Source organism: Petaurus breviceps, unplaced genomic scaffold, assembly GCF_028583685.1.
Source record: "Petaurus breviceps papuanus isolate PSGF00001 unplaced genomic scaffold, PetGlider_PUasm1.0 673, whole genome shotgun sequence".
Lineage (NCBI taxonomy): Eukaryota > Metazoa > Chordata > Mammalia > Diprotodontia > Petauridae > Petaurus > Petaurus breviceps.
The window spans coordinates 1495912-1509978 of record NW_027186448.1 but is presented as its reverse complement, the minus strand read 5'-3'; the positions used below and the strand labels follow the sequence as shown (position 1 = coordinate 1509978).

General features: G+C 40.7%; 1 protein-coding gene across 5 annotated transcripts in view; it reads right to left on the bottom strand.

Moving 5' to 3' along the window:
* NDEL1 (nudE neurodevelopment protein 1 like 1) overlaps positions 1-10459 on the bottom strand; it is a 101668-nt gene extending 91209 nt beyond the window's left edge. For 3 of the 5 annotated variants that reach the window (XM_069104162.1, XM_069104166.1, XM_069104164.1), the window contains exon 1: positions 10297-10458. The gene's annotated coding sequence lies outside the window, so the exon portion shown is untranslated. Of the gene's footprint in view, positions 1-10296 lie in introns of all 5 variants that reach the window. The other 2 variants (XM_069104163.1, XM_069104165.1) reach the window with 1 other exon arrangement.
* Positions 10460-14067: the final 3608 nt, after the last annotated feature.

Genomic DNA, 14067 nt, shown 5'->3' with positions numbered 1-14067 from the left:
GGTATACATAGATAGAGGGCACAGGACCAATTTAACAGGAAGGGATGATACTTAAAAGGTGAAATTAAGAGGTGAGGGAGGAATATAATGAGAGGAGATGGGGAGAGACAGATTGGGGTAAACTATCTTATACAGAAGAGGCAAGGGGAAATGGTTACAATGGAGGGGAAGAATAGGAAGGCAAAAGGGAATGGGTCAACTTTATTCCCATTGAATTTGGCTTGAGGAGGGAATGAAATATACACTAAATAGGGTATCTCACATTACAGGAGTAGGGGGAGGAAAGGGATGAGAGGGGGGATGATGGAAGGGAGGGCAGGCTGGGGGGAGGGAAGTTGGAAGTACCCACTTTAGAAAAGAGACGGGATCAAAGTAGAGAATAGAACAAGTGGGAGGTGGGATAGGAGGGAGGGAAATATAGTCAGTCTTTTACAATATATCTACTATGTTATTGTTTTGCATTAGCCACACATGTACATCCTATACTGAACTGCTTATCTTCCCAGTAAGGGTGGGTGACAAGGGAGGAAGGGAATGAATCTGGAATTCAAAGTTTTAAAATCAAATATTCAAATATGTATGTGTATATATATATATATATATGTGTGTGTGTGTGTGTGTGTGTGTGTGTGTGTGTGTGTGTGTCTGTATACTATTATCAATACTATTTTACATGTAATTGGGAAATAAGATATACAGGCACTGGGGCATAGAGATCCACTGGAAAAGTCAAAAGGGGTATGGGAGAAAATATGGGAGAGAACAGATTGGAAGAGGGGATATCCTGTGGGACTGCTATTTTGGGGGGGTAGGTAGGGGAAAAACAGGGAGAAAATTTGTAACTCAAAATCTGGCAGAAATGAATGATGTAAATCAGAATTTAATAAAGCATTTGAAAAAAATTTTTAAAAATAAAAACACATACAAATCAACATTATCTATATTGTATTGTATTTTTAATTTATTTTAAAAAATATTTCCCAATTATACTTTTGGGGGTTTTTTGTTTTGGTTTGGTTTTTTTGGAGGGCAATTGGGGTTAAGTGACTTGCCCAAAGTCACATGGCTAGTAAGTGTGTCAAGCATGTGAGGTCGGATTTGAACTCAGATCCTCCTGAGTCCAGGACCAGTGCTCTATTCACTGTGTTTGCCACCTAGCCACCCCCTCCCAATTACATTTTAATTTGATTCAGGTCACACTTGAGAATTCTGCCAGCTATTACCAGTAAGTTTGCTCTAGATGCCCTTAAGGACCTCACCACCAAGCCGTGTGTGGGGAGCTAGAACCTCTATCCTAATCCCCTCTCCCTGCCCCCCCCCCCAAAAAAAGGCGAGTTTTCCTTTTTAAAATGTTCTTGAGATTTGGTTGGTTCAGGGGACTGGCTCAGGCCACTGACATATCTTTCTAATCACCTAAGTACAAACAATGCCACAACATCCAGCCCCTCCCTAATGCTTCCGACAGCAGACCAGAAACAAGAGCAAGAATTAGGAGCCTGTGTTCTGCTGAAAAACCTGGACATTCCCCTTCCCTGATCTCAACAGCTTTCCTTTGATATGAGTAAGTAAAATTCCTTTTTTTAAACAAGTAGATGGATTACAAGAGCCTCAATCTGTTGAAATTTCTGACCTAAAATCTACGTATACATAGACTAAAAACCCAGCTAACTTATTTACCTACCCAAGTTCCAATAGATATCTTCCTGCAATATCTTTGCAACCTTTACCCCTCTTTTCAATGAGTAGTACAATGGAAAGAATACTATCTCTGGAGTCTTGGTCTGCCAAATTAACTCCAATTCTGATGTTTACTACCTCTATGACACTAGAAGAGGCAAGTCACATACCTCTGAGCCTCAATTTTCTCCTCTAAGGTCCCTTCCAATTCTAGCATTATGATCTTTTGATTCTCCACAGTCACTGCCCTAGTTCAACCCCTCTAAGCTATATCAAACAGTCTCCTACACCTTTCAGCATCCAATTTGTCTAATCCCACATACTACACTTAGAGTAATCATCCAAAATACTATACAGCTCCAATACATTAATCCCTTACGTTGCTGTCATTGTTGCTGTTAAGTCAATTTAGTCATGTCCAACTCTTCATGACCCCATTAGGATTTTCTTGGCAAAAATACTAGAGTGGCTTGCCATTTCCTTCTCTAGCTCATTTTATGGATGAGGAAACTGAGGCAAACAAGGTTAAGTGACTTGCACAGGGTCACACAGCTAGTAAATGTCTGAGGCTACATTTTAACTCGGGTCTTCCTGACTCTAGGCCTGATACTCTATTCACTGTGCCACCTAGCTACCCAGTACCTAGTGAATAAACCTAAATTCCTGGATGAATGTGTGATAAAGCTGGAAAAGTTGGTTGAAGCCCAGTTATGAAGAGCTTAAAATGTTTAACAGAGTTTATATTTTATTTTAGAGATAATAAGGAGCCGTTCAAGTTTACTAAGTCAACAAGTCATATAGATCTGTGCTGTAGTAATAACACTGGAAGTTCTGTGAAGGATAGATTGGACAGGTGGAGAATTGAAGGTAGCTGATGTAAGAGATGTGTTAATCCCCTTCATGAATTCTATAATCCAGCCAAAATGTTCTTCTTTTGCCTTACACAAGATATTCTCACTCTTAAGACAGGAACAGCACTCATGCTTCTCAGAATCTCTCATTTTTCTTTAAAGTTCAACTCAAATGTCATCTTTTATAAGAGGCTTTTTATGATTCTGCTTTTCTAGTGTCGCATTCTGCCCTGAAATTATTTTGTATATATTTTGTACATCCTTTTATGTGTATATGCTATTTCCCCCAATAGAACAGAAACTCTTTGAGAACAAGGAGTGTCATTTTTACTTCATTTCCCCTACACCTAAGATAAAGCCTGATACACAGAAGGTGTTTAATAAACATTTATTGGCAGACATCCCCAGTGCCTAGCACAGTACCTTACACATTGCTAAAATGAACTGAAAAATCAGGGAAAAGATACCACTAACACCGCATCACAGAATTTCAGAACTTGGAAATAGTAGAGATCATCAAGCCCCACATTTTGCAGATATAGCAAGTGAGAAAAACAGAGGCTAAATGACTTACCTAGGGGCCACAAAGCTAAAGAGCAAGGACCAAAACTGAAATCTTCATTCAATACTCTTACAGACACATTGCCCTTCACAGAGTAACAAATACGGATCACATACCTTCCCTCAAAAATCTCATTTGTATAAAACCTGACTATGGCCTATACTCAGTGTTTATAGCCAGTTTTATAGCCTTTATCTATATTTTCTTTCGAAAAAAATTTCACTTGGAGCCAGCAGTCTTATAATATGGCTAATATAGTAACTATTCAAAGGAAAACAACTATTCTATTACTACCCAATCTGACAAGAGAACCACAAACTCTCAGATATCTACAAATGCCTACAAACAGAGAAACATAGGAAGAAGATGGGAAAGAAGTCCAGTAAGTTTTGTGATACATGAAACATAGCTTAGTGGAAACTTTATAACCATTTGGTACTGATTAAAAATGCTTAAGTAAATTAGCGAAAAAGATATTATAAGACCTAGAAGTAAATGAACATAGTAGCCCAGTGTTCGATAAACTCAAGAATGCTAACTACTGACAGGAGTCTGTACTGGACAGGACTCTGAGAAAACTAAAAAGCAGTTTTGTAGGAATTAGGCTCATGAGCCCAGAGCCTTATATCATATATCACATACTTCCATATAAGCTCCAAATGAACATCTGACCTAAATGTATAAAAGGTACATTTTAAAAATTAAAGCAGATTACCTTTTTAGGCTGATTACATATTACTCCTCTGATAAACTATGTTTCATTCAAACTGATCTATTTATTGTTTCCCATATACAATATTCTGTCTTCTACTCCATGTTTTTGCACAGATTGTCCTTTAAAATGCCTACAGGTATTACAATGCTCTCTTCTTTGCTTCTCGTCTTGGAACCCCTAGCTCTTTTCTCAAATGCAACCTCCTTCAGGAGGCTTTTCATGATTCCAGTTATCCTCACAATCCCTATACCTCAACACCACTTCACTCACTGCATTTTTTTTTTAGCACATCTGGCACACTCATATTCATGAATATACATCCTTCACATAGGATGTAAGCTCCTTAAAGGTAAGGAAATATAGTTCCAGCACTTAATACATACTTGTATTTGTATTCCTACCAGAGTGCCTGGAATGTAAAAGGAGTTAGGTGGATATGAAGGAAATGCTCCAAATCATTAAAAAGGAGTACAAATTAAAACAACCCTGAAGTTTCATCTCATACCCAAATTGATAATCAATTAAAAGCAATTAATAAAAGTTTACTATGTGCCAGGCATTATACAAGGTGCTAGAGATATAAAAACAAAAATGAAATAGTCCCTTAAGCATGTACACTTAAGTACATAGAAAATAAACACAAGGTAATAAGGGCAGGGAAAGTACCAGTAGCTGAGGGAATGTGGAAGGAAGAAGATGAAAGAAGGCTTCATAAAGAAGGTAGATCTTGACCTGAGTTTTGAAGGACACTAGGTATTTTAAGAGGCAGAAGTGAGTAAGAAATGTATTCCAGGCATTAGGGGGAAGGGGATTTGAAAAGACTCAGAAATGGAATGTCACAAATGAGACTCAGCCAGTTTGATTGGCTTCTATGGAGTATATCAAGTCAAGTCAACAAGCATTTATTAAGTACTTTCAATGTGCCCCAGACACCGTGCTAAGTGCTGGGAACACAAAGAAAGGGGTGGCAGGGGCACGGAGAGAGGGAGAGAGAGAGAGAGAGAGAGAGAGAGAGAGAGAGAGAGAGAAACTGTTTATGACTTTCAAGGTATTGAAAGTCTAATGCAAGACAAAATGCAAACAACTACATATGATATTTGTACATAGATATATACAGTATAAATTGGAGATCATCTTGGACAGAAGGCACTAAGATTAAGGAGGACTGGAAAGGACCTCTTGTAGGAGACAAGACTTGAGCTGAGACTTGAAGGAAGACAGGCAGAGATGAGGAGGGTGAGAGGTCCAATAGCCTCCTATTTGGTGTCTCTATCTCAAACCTCTCCCGCTCCAATCTATTCTCCATATAACAGCCAAAGTGATTTCTAAAGCAGAGATCTGACCATGTTACCCTCACACACACAAACTCTAAAAACACTTCAGTTTGGCATTTAAAGTTTTTCACTAGATAGCTCTTTCCTATATTTCCAGTCCTCTTAGATATTCCTTCTCTCCACACTATATGATCCAAACATACTATACTATTTGTTGTTCCTCATAGGTGATATTCCATCTCCTGTCTGCATGCCTTTTCACTGGGTGTCCCATCATGCCTGGAAAGCTCTTTGTTTTCACCTCAAATTCTTGAAATCTCTGATTTCCTTCAAGTCCTACTTTCTGCAAGAGGGTTTTCCAGACATTCCTTACCCTCTAATGTTATCCAGAAATACTCTGTATATATGCTATAAGATATTATAGATGTACAAATATGAAGAATTCAGAGAAACTTGGGAAGATAAATTATTTGACACAGACCAAACAGAATGAAAAGAAAAAATAAGCTACAAAAATATAAATGAAAACACTAAAAAAATAGGAGCCAAACTGATTAAGAACCAAACTTGGTTTCAGAGAAGAAATAATAAATCTCCTTCTAGTCTACAAACACAGAGAATGCTACACATTCTCTCAGACATGGTCCATATGGTCATTTGTTTTGCTCAATTCTTTTTCTTTGTTATAAGAGAGGGTTCTAGGTGGGATGAGATCATTAAGAAGAGACAGTAATGCCAAAAATTGTCAATAAACTTATTACATATATGTGTGTATATATGCATGTATGTATATGTACCATGTTTCCCCGATAATAAGACACTGTCTTATTAATTTTTTTGGACAGAAAAACACCAGAGGGCTTATTTTCAGGGGAGGGCTTATTTTAATGAACATTGACAGCAATTTTAATAAACAGGTAAATGTGAACAAAAAAATGTACCTTTATTCAATAATGAATTCAATAAAGAACAGGATGACGCGCTCACTGCTGCAGCTCTGATTGGATGCAGCTCAGAGCGCGGCGGTGCGTTTCATGGCGGGGGGGGGGCTTATTTTAGAGGAATCTTACACAGTAAGGGGAGGGCTTATTTTCAGGCTAGGTCTTATTATCGGGGAAACACGGTATACAAATATATATAGAAAATCAACTCAGACATTTACCTACAAGCCAAGCACTAACTCCAATCCCAAACTGACTTCTTCCTTAATAAATATAGCCCGTTCCTAGGAACATTACTGAAATGACACCACCAGTTTACAGAAAAACAGGGAATTCAGTTTTTTGAAAGTGGGTAGTGGCTGTACAGAAGAGCAGGCAGGCAAGACCAAGGATCCTCAGGAGATGAAAAGTTTGCTCACAACTCTCCAAGAAGTTAGCAATGCAAAAGTGGAAAAAGTCATGCTTCAAACTCCCATTCACAACGAATGAAACTAAACATAACAGAGATCACCAAGAAAACTTAAGGTCAAAACACTCAAGCAAACAACTTATTGAAAGTAACCTTTTATTTTTTCAAAAAGAAATCAAAGCTTGATTAATGAAGTTTTTTTAAAGGGATAAAGAAAAAAATGTATGAAGTCAAGGAAAAAGCAAGGAATATAAATTATTTAATTAATAAAAGTTACACAGAATAGAGACCATTTTTTAAAAGTCACCCAGGTGTAGTGGATATAATGCTGGACAGATAGAATAAGAACAATCAGAGTTCAAAGCCCACTTCAAACATTTATTAGCTGCATGGCCTAGTAGGACAATTCACTTAACTTCCCTAGGTTTGTTTCTTCATCTGTAAAATGAGAGGGGTTGACCTCAAAGATTCCTAAGGGTCCCTTCTTCCAGTTCTGAATCTAAGATCCTATGATGGAGGGGAAGGTAGAATGTGAGGTTGTCAAAATTGAAGAACTGAATTAATGACAGGAAATAGCAAGTTTGGGATAAATAGCCACTCTCCCATAGGGAGAAGTGAGACTTCCCCTGAGATCAGTGCTTAGACAGATCTTACCTGAAATTTTTACTAAAGAAAACTAAATTTTTCAAGGAAGTAATAGGTCTTCAGATGTTGTCAAAATAGACAGAAAAACAGAAAATTATTTTCACAGCAGGGAAAGAAAGGAAAATAATGCAAATTACTTTATTAAGGTGGTAGGTTCTAAACTATCAACTGTAATCCAAGATAGGTATCACAGACAGTGTAGAGTGCTTCCTGAAGCTCCCAGTATGCTACTGCAAAATAAAATAAGGGGATGATCTTGAAGTTCTCTTCCAGCTCCAAAATTCTTTGATTTTGTATTCTCAGAAGATATCAGAAAAAAAAAAAAAAAGAGCACAATGTGTTAAAGCTGGAAAGAACCTTTAGGTATTGACAGATCCTAAAGAGTTGCCAAAGGCACAAGGATTAGGGGAGAATGGTCTCTCTAAACTCTTGAGATAGGAATGAGGGAAATCAACCAAGGTATGCCCATAAACTATTCTCTGATACCACAGTTTAAGGAGTCGTCTTTTGTAAATTCTGGAGTACTTATTTGTTGGGTTGAATCATTCCAATTTTTGAGATGATGGAAACATTGCAGTATTTGCCTGTTTGTATTTATTTGGAGGTGGAGGAAATGGACCAAAAGTCATGCCATCAAGTCACTTCCTGATTGGCTGAGAGAAATTCAAGGAGTGTATAATAAGCAAAAGAGCTTGATCCAGCACACCCAGGTGAGGAATCTTAAAATCTAGGAAATATAATATTCTTTTATGCAGTCATGAGAGAGCCACGCATGGCATCATGAGATTACCAGGCTAGAAGAGGTTCATCTTCAATTGGCCAAGAGAAGTTTATTTAAGGGTTAGGTTAAAAAGTTTAGGTGTTGGGGCGGCTAGGTGGTGCAGTGAATAGAGCACGGGCCCTGGAGTCAGGAGGATCTGGGTTCGGATCCAGCCTCAAACACTTAACACAAAAACTAGCCCTGTGATCTTGGGCAAGTCACTTAACCCCAACTGCCCTTAAAAAAAAGGCAAAAAAAAAGTTTAGGTGTTACTCAGTCTGAAATTAACATATTCCTAATTACCTTGTCCTGAATTATTTATGAATTTCTAGGTATCCCTTGTAAACAAGTCCTTAAAAAAAAAAAAAAAGGCTTCATGATCTGAAGCATGTAGAAACAGGATAAGAGAAAAAGAAGCTAATGCTTCTAATTCTTGGTGGCAACACCTTAATAATGACAAATTAGGGATCAGTTGTAGCAGATCTATGAATTCAAATGGCCAACCTTTGGTTCAGTGACCCAAAAAAGTACATTAAAAAAGGCATGGTGCCCAGGCAGCTAGGTGGCAAACTGAATAGAGCACCCACCCTGGAGTCAGGAGCATCTGAGTTCAAATTCGATCTCAGTCACTTAACAATTAACTAGCCTTATGACCTTGAGCAAGTCACTTAACCCCAATTGCCCTGCCTTCCCCCCTCCAAAAAGAAAAAAAAGAATGGTCTTTAGTGGGAGTTTATGATCTGGGAGATTTAGAATGTAGTGAAAAGTGAAGGCCCTGAGGTTCAATAAAAAGTCTGCATCAGTTATGCCTAAAGCTCAAGGTTGGATTCCTGAACACCATGATCAGAGACAGAATACTGTACTGGATGTACTACCACAAATCTGACCCAATATGACAATTCTTATGTCAAACACTATTATATTGTACATGGCATACCAGTGTAGTTACTGACTGAGAAATGAATTCAATAGACATCTCTTGCAACACTCTGCTTATCAAATCACCTCATCCTAGCCTAAATTTATTTTTATATCTGAGTACAATGTTTAGAAAGGCTTTATGCTACTGTAGCTATAGTTGTCACTATAGTTTTATATATATGTATATATACAGTTGTCACTAACTATACCAGTCAAAATGTCTGTCAAATAATCTTTTAAACCTTGTTAAAACAAAAATGTTATAAAAGTTTTTATTTATTTTTGAAAGTTCTCTAATTTGACTTAAAATTTTCCTCAGAGTTTAAATCAGAAATTAGAATGGAAGAAAGCTAATTAGATTGATTATAACTTAAGCAGCTGATCATTCAATCAACTGAGAAAGGTATAGCAATCAAGGATCAGAGGACATAGTTTTTTGAGTCCTAGTTCCACTTTCAGGTTCAAATTCATTTCAATAAACATTTATGAAGTGCCTACTATGTGTCAGGTCACTGTGCTAAGCACCGTGTATACAAAAGGAGGGAAAAGACACCACCTCCTCCCTCAAGGGGCTTACAATCTAATGGGGGCGACAACATGCAAATAAATATATACAAAGCAATCTATATAAAAAAAAATAGGAAATAACGCAAGGAAGGCAACAGAATTAAGAGGGGCTGGGGAAGGTTGCCTATCTGGTGAGATTTTACCTGGAACTTAAAGGCATAAACAGAATATGTCAAAGCGCTTTGGAAGAGTCGAGGAATTGTAAAATAGTATCATCATTCAATTACATACTTGGGGAAAAAAAAGTAGCGAAGCTTACTTAGTATGGTGGGAAGAGTACTAGCTCTGAGGTTAAGGAACTGAGTCCAAATACTACTGTGTGTCCTTGGGCAAAGCACTTAACCTCCCAGGGCCTTAGTTTTCTCATCTGTAAAATGAGGGGGATTGGCCGGAGGGCCCTTCCAGTTCTAGGAAAAAAAAGGGGGGGGCGCTATGCCAATACTTCATCCGTGACACTCGATAAGCAAGCTGAAAACACCTGGGTGACATTTAACGGACCCCAAGGCCTTCCCCTAGGGAAGGGATAACACGGGAGAGTGGCGGCGTCGCCACATCCGCATCCCCACCCTCTCGGTCCAGCTCGGCCCCTTCTAGCACGGCCGGAGCCCCGGTGCCCGCCGTGCCACGTCCCAGACTGTCTCCGGCGCGCGGCCCTCTCGCACAGCCTCCGCTGTCTTCCCAGCCCAGAGCCCTCCACACCGGCCTCCATCTCCCGAGAGGGGTACAGAGGTGGGGGTGGGCGCGACCACTCCCGCAGCGGTGGCGCAGGGCTGGCTCAGGCCGGCCCGGGCGCGGCCCCTGCAGGTGGGCTAGCAGGGTCGGCAGCCCGCGAGACCGGAGCCCAGCCGGCCCGGCCCGGCCCGGCCCCGCCCCAAGTGCCGAGGCCGCGGGCCGGCAGATACGGAATTCAGCCGAGGCCCAAACAAGCCTGCCCATCCTGGGCCCTTCCGGTCCTTTCGGCGCGCCAGTCTCACCTGGACAGTGTCAAACGGACATTTTCGAGGACCAGACTGGACCGGACCAGACCCACACCTCGGCGCCTCGATTTCGCCTCCTCTCTAGCCTCCTCCAGCGAGCTCGTCCTCGCCCTGGCTCGCGCTCGCGCTCGCCCTCCTCCCTAGGGCCGCGTCACGCGCAGCACCGACCTCCGCGCGCGATACTTCTGGCGGGCGGAGCCGTCACAAGCCTCTCTGTGACGCAGCTCGGAGCGGGGGTGTGGGTTCGGAGCGCCGGGGCTCCCTGTACCGAAGGGAGGAGGGGAAGGATGGCGTCATGGGGAGGGGAGGAAGGTGAGGGCTGGTATTCAGGACAGCTACCCGCCAGCCAGGGCGTTCTCTTCCTTAGCCACGCAGGAGTGGGAGAGCGTGGAGGAGTTCTTGCGCAAGCGCGGAGGGCTGCCGCACAGACCCAAGCCTGGGGCCCTGCCCGGTTCCTCCAGCCCTCTCTGCTGCCCGGCATCCCGGAGCTTTTACTGGGGAAGCGCTGTCTGAGGGCAAGAGTTGACCTCACCTTCGTGGGAGGCTGTCCCAGCTCCGATGGGTTAAGATCCCATCCTCCCTCCCGGCTCACCCGCTGTGTAACCTTGACAAAGTCTTTTTCAATTCCCTCATCTATAAAATGAGGAGGTTGTATTAGAATCCAGATAAGTGGTTCTTTAATTTTTTTTTTAATTTAAACCGACTTTACGGTCTTAAAAATTACTGAGGATATTCCCCCCCCCCCAAAAAAAGAGCTTTTGTTTATGTGAGTTATATATTTATATATATTTATCGTATTCAAAATTAAAAAGCCTTTGTATTTGGGGGCAGCTAGGTGGTGCAGTGAATAGAGCCCGCCCTGGAGTCAGGAGGACCTGAGTTCAAATGCGACCTCAGACACAACACAAAAACTAGCCATGTGACCTTGGGCAAGTCACTTAACCCCAATTGCCCTCCAAAAAGCGGAGGGGGGGGGGAGCCTTTGTATTATTATGAAAATAGGTGGGGTTTTTTGCTTTTTTTTTTTTGGAGAGAGGAAGGTAAGGCAATTGGGGTTAAATGACTTGCCCAAGGTCACATGGCTAGTTTTTTTTGTGTGTGTGTGTGTGTGTTAAGTGTCTTAAGTTCGAATTTGAACTCAGGTCATCCTGATTCCAGGGAGGGTGCTCTATTTACTGTGCCACCTAGCCGCCCCTATGAAAATAGTTTTATCCTAGCAGACACCCAGAAAGGATTTCTGGGACCCATAGGAGTACCCCCAGAACACACTACGAAGACCTCTAGACTAAATGAACCATATGGTCCCTTCCAGCTAGGCCAGAAGTTGGGAACACTCACGGTGAGGACCTAGGGGGCCACATGTGACCTGGAGGCCCCAGGTTCCTCATCCCTGAGCTAGCCCATTCTGTGTAGGATTTCCTTGTCTTACAAATCACAGGAGCCTGAAAGTGTGCCGCTCCTCTCATCCAGAAACACTCGCCTAGTGCTGCGTTCTTTTATAATTTTTTTTCCTTTTGAAAGCTGCCCTTGAAGCGAATTTTAACCTGATTTAGAAAATCTGGAGAGGGAAGAACAGAGGCACTCGAGATTTATCCGTACTGTGGGGTTATTGGAATGGGAGAAATAGATGCAAGGGACATTTCAAAGAAAAACAGCAGAACTGTGGTTACTATTTAGATATAAGGAATAATAGGCATTTAACAAAAAGGGTAGAAAAGGGGTGTGGGAAAAAAGAAGGAATTTAGGATCAAAGATGACTTGGGCCTAAAAGATGTTTCCCACCATCAAACCCAAGGTAAAATACTTTTATAAGACTGGCATGTAAATTAAGCTATTTAGCTAGAAACAGGAACATCAGGAACAGTTAGGAACAGTTTTCCTTTTAAGTGCTGATACCTATGATATTCATTAATTTTTTCAGGGGATTGCCTTGCTTCTAGGCTTAACAATGATTTATAACATTCATAATCAGTCTCAACTCCTCAAAAATAATCTAGTTTTTCCTAACTTCCTAAGAGAGATTGTAGCATCTCCAAAGAAGTGGGGAATTTTGCAATTTCACTAGACAAAATATTAACTTTGAATATAGTACCTACTTAATTAATCAAATGAATCAGTGAATAAGCTATCACTTTTCAGTAAGACAAGATGATTAAAAAAAATAAAGCAGATCTGTTAAATGCCTACTTTGTTTCTGGTTTTAAGTTAGATACACCAGTCAGAGTCCTTGACCCAAAAGATCTTACACACCTGTCAGGAAAGGTAATGGTTAATGGGAAATACCAATAAGGAAATAATGCAAGGCAGCACAAAATCAAGTACTCTGAGTACTATAGGAGTTAAAAAAAAAAAAAAAAAAAAGGAGACATCAATATAGGCTATGGTGGTTAGGGGGAAAAAAAATAAAAGATCATAGAGGAAGTAGAAATATGCCTTTTAGCACCAGATGACCAGTAAACTGAGCTGTCAGTTATCCCCTGACCAGTCTATGCTTCCCCAACCCCTCTTGTATGGAACTTTCCCAGCAGCCACCCCACCTCTCCTCAGAGTCTGTCTTTCTCTTTTAAGAACACTAGGTTTTTAGGGCAAAGGGGAAAAAATTACTTCCCATCACTAGGCCTCTTTGGGTCTCAATTTCTTCATCATGCAACTAAGAGACTCTAATCCAACCTCCACCTTTTACAGATGAAGAAACTTGGGCTTTGTTCTAATTCCAACCCTCTTTTCCTCTGGACCACACAGAGGATAGTATAAGTAGTAACGGAAAGCAATAGATGAGAATGAGTTTGATGTGTCAGAGGACAATGAGACCAGGTTGACTGGATAGAATTCAAGATGAGGTATAATGAGAGAATGGTACAGCAAGATTATGGGGACTTTTGAATAACAGGAAAAGGAAGCAATCTAATGATGACTCCAAGGTTTTAAATCTGGGTGACACAACAGTGACTCGTCAACAAGAAATCAGGAAGCTTATTGGGATAACTTGTCTGGGTGGAAGATGGGTTTAATTTGGGACAGAGAATTTACAGCTGTAATGAACCTTAAGGTCTAAGAGTCCAGCCACCTAATTCTATAGAAGAAGAAACTGAAACTTTGAGAGACATGACCTCCTCACCAAGGCCACACAACTAATAAGAGGCAAAGTCAGTTTTACAGAGAATATTGAATTTGAATAGAGAGAGCAGAACATCTATCAGACAACTATTGGTTCTAGGATTGTAGGTGAAAGATAAGAACTAGGAAAAGACATTCAGGAGTCATCCACTTGGAAGTGGCATGCAGAAGTTACACATGAACTACTAAAGATGAGCACACATCATTCACAAGGTCATGAAAATTTGGCCACCTCCAGATTGTGATGGGTGAAATCTGAAATAACAGAAGAAATAAAAGTTCAAGGTTTCAAGCATATCGATTTATTAAGCAATACATGCCTGTTACAGAACAAATTGCAACCAGGTCTCCTCAGCTTGTCACTGGGGGAGACATCTTTATGCATTAAAACAATTATCAGGAAACAAATCAGGATACAAGATTAGATAATCTGATTTCCAATTGAAGGAAAGATTAAGGGCTTTCTGAGATGGGAGGGGTAGAATGAACAGGTGCAGTTCCCTGAAATCAGAAAAAAAAGAAGTGTCCCACTTCCCCCTGTCCCCCAAATGTCTGTATTCAATCAAAGGAGCAAGAAAACAGTAACTGATTGACCAGTATAGACCAATTTTCAGTTAAGACATATGAGTTGCTTGAGATGTAGAATTGTGA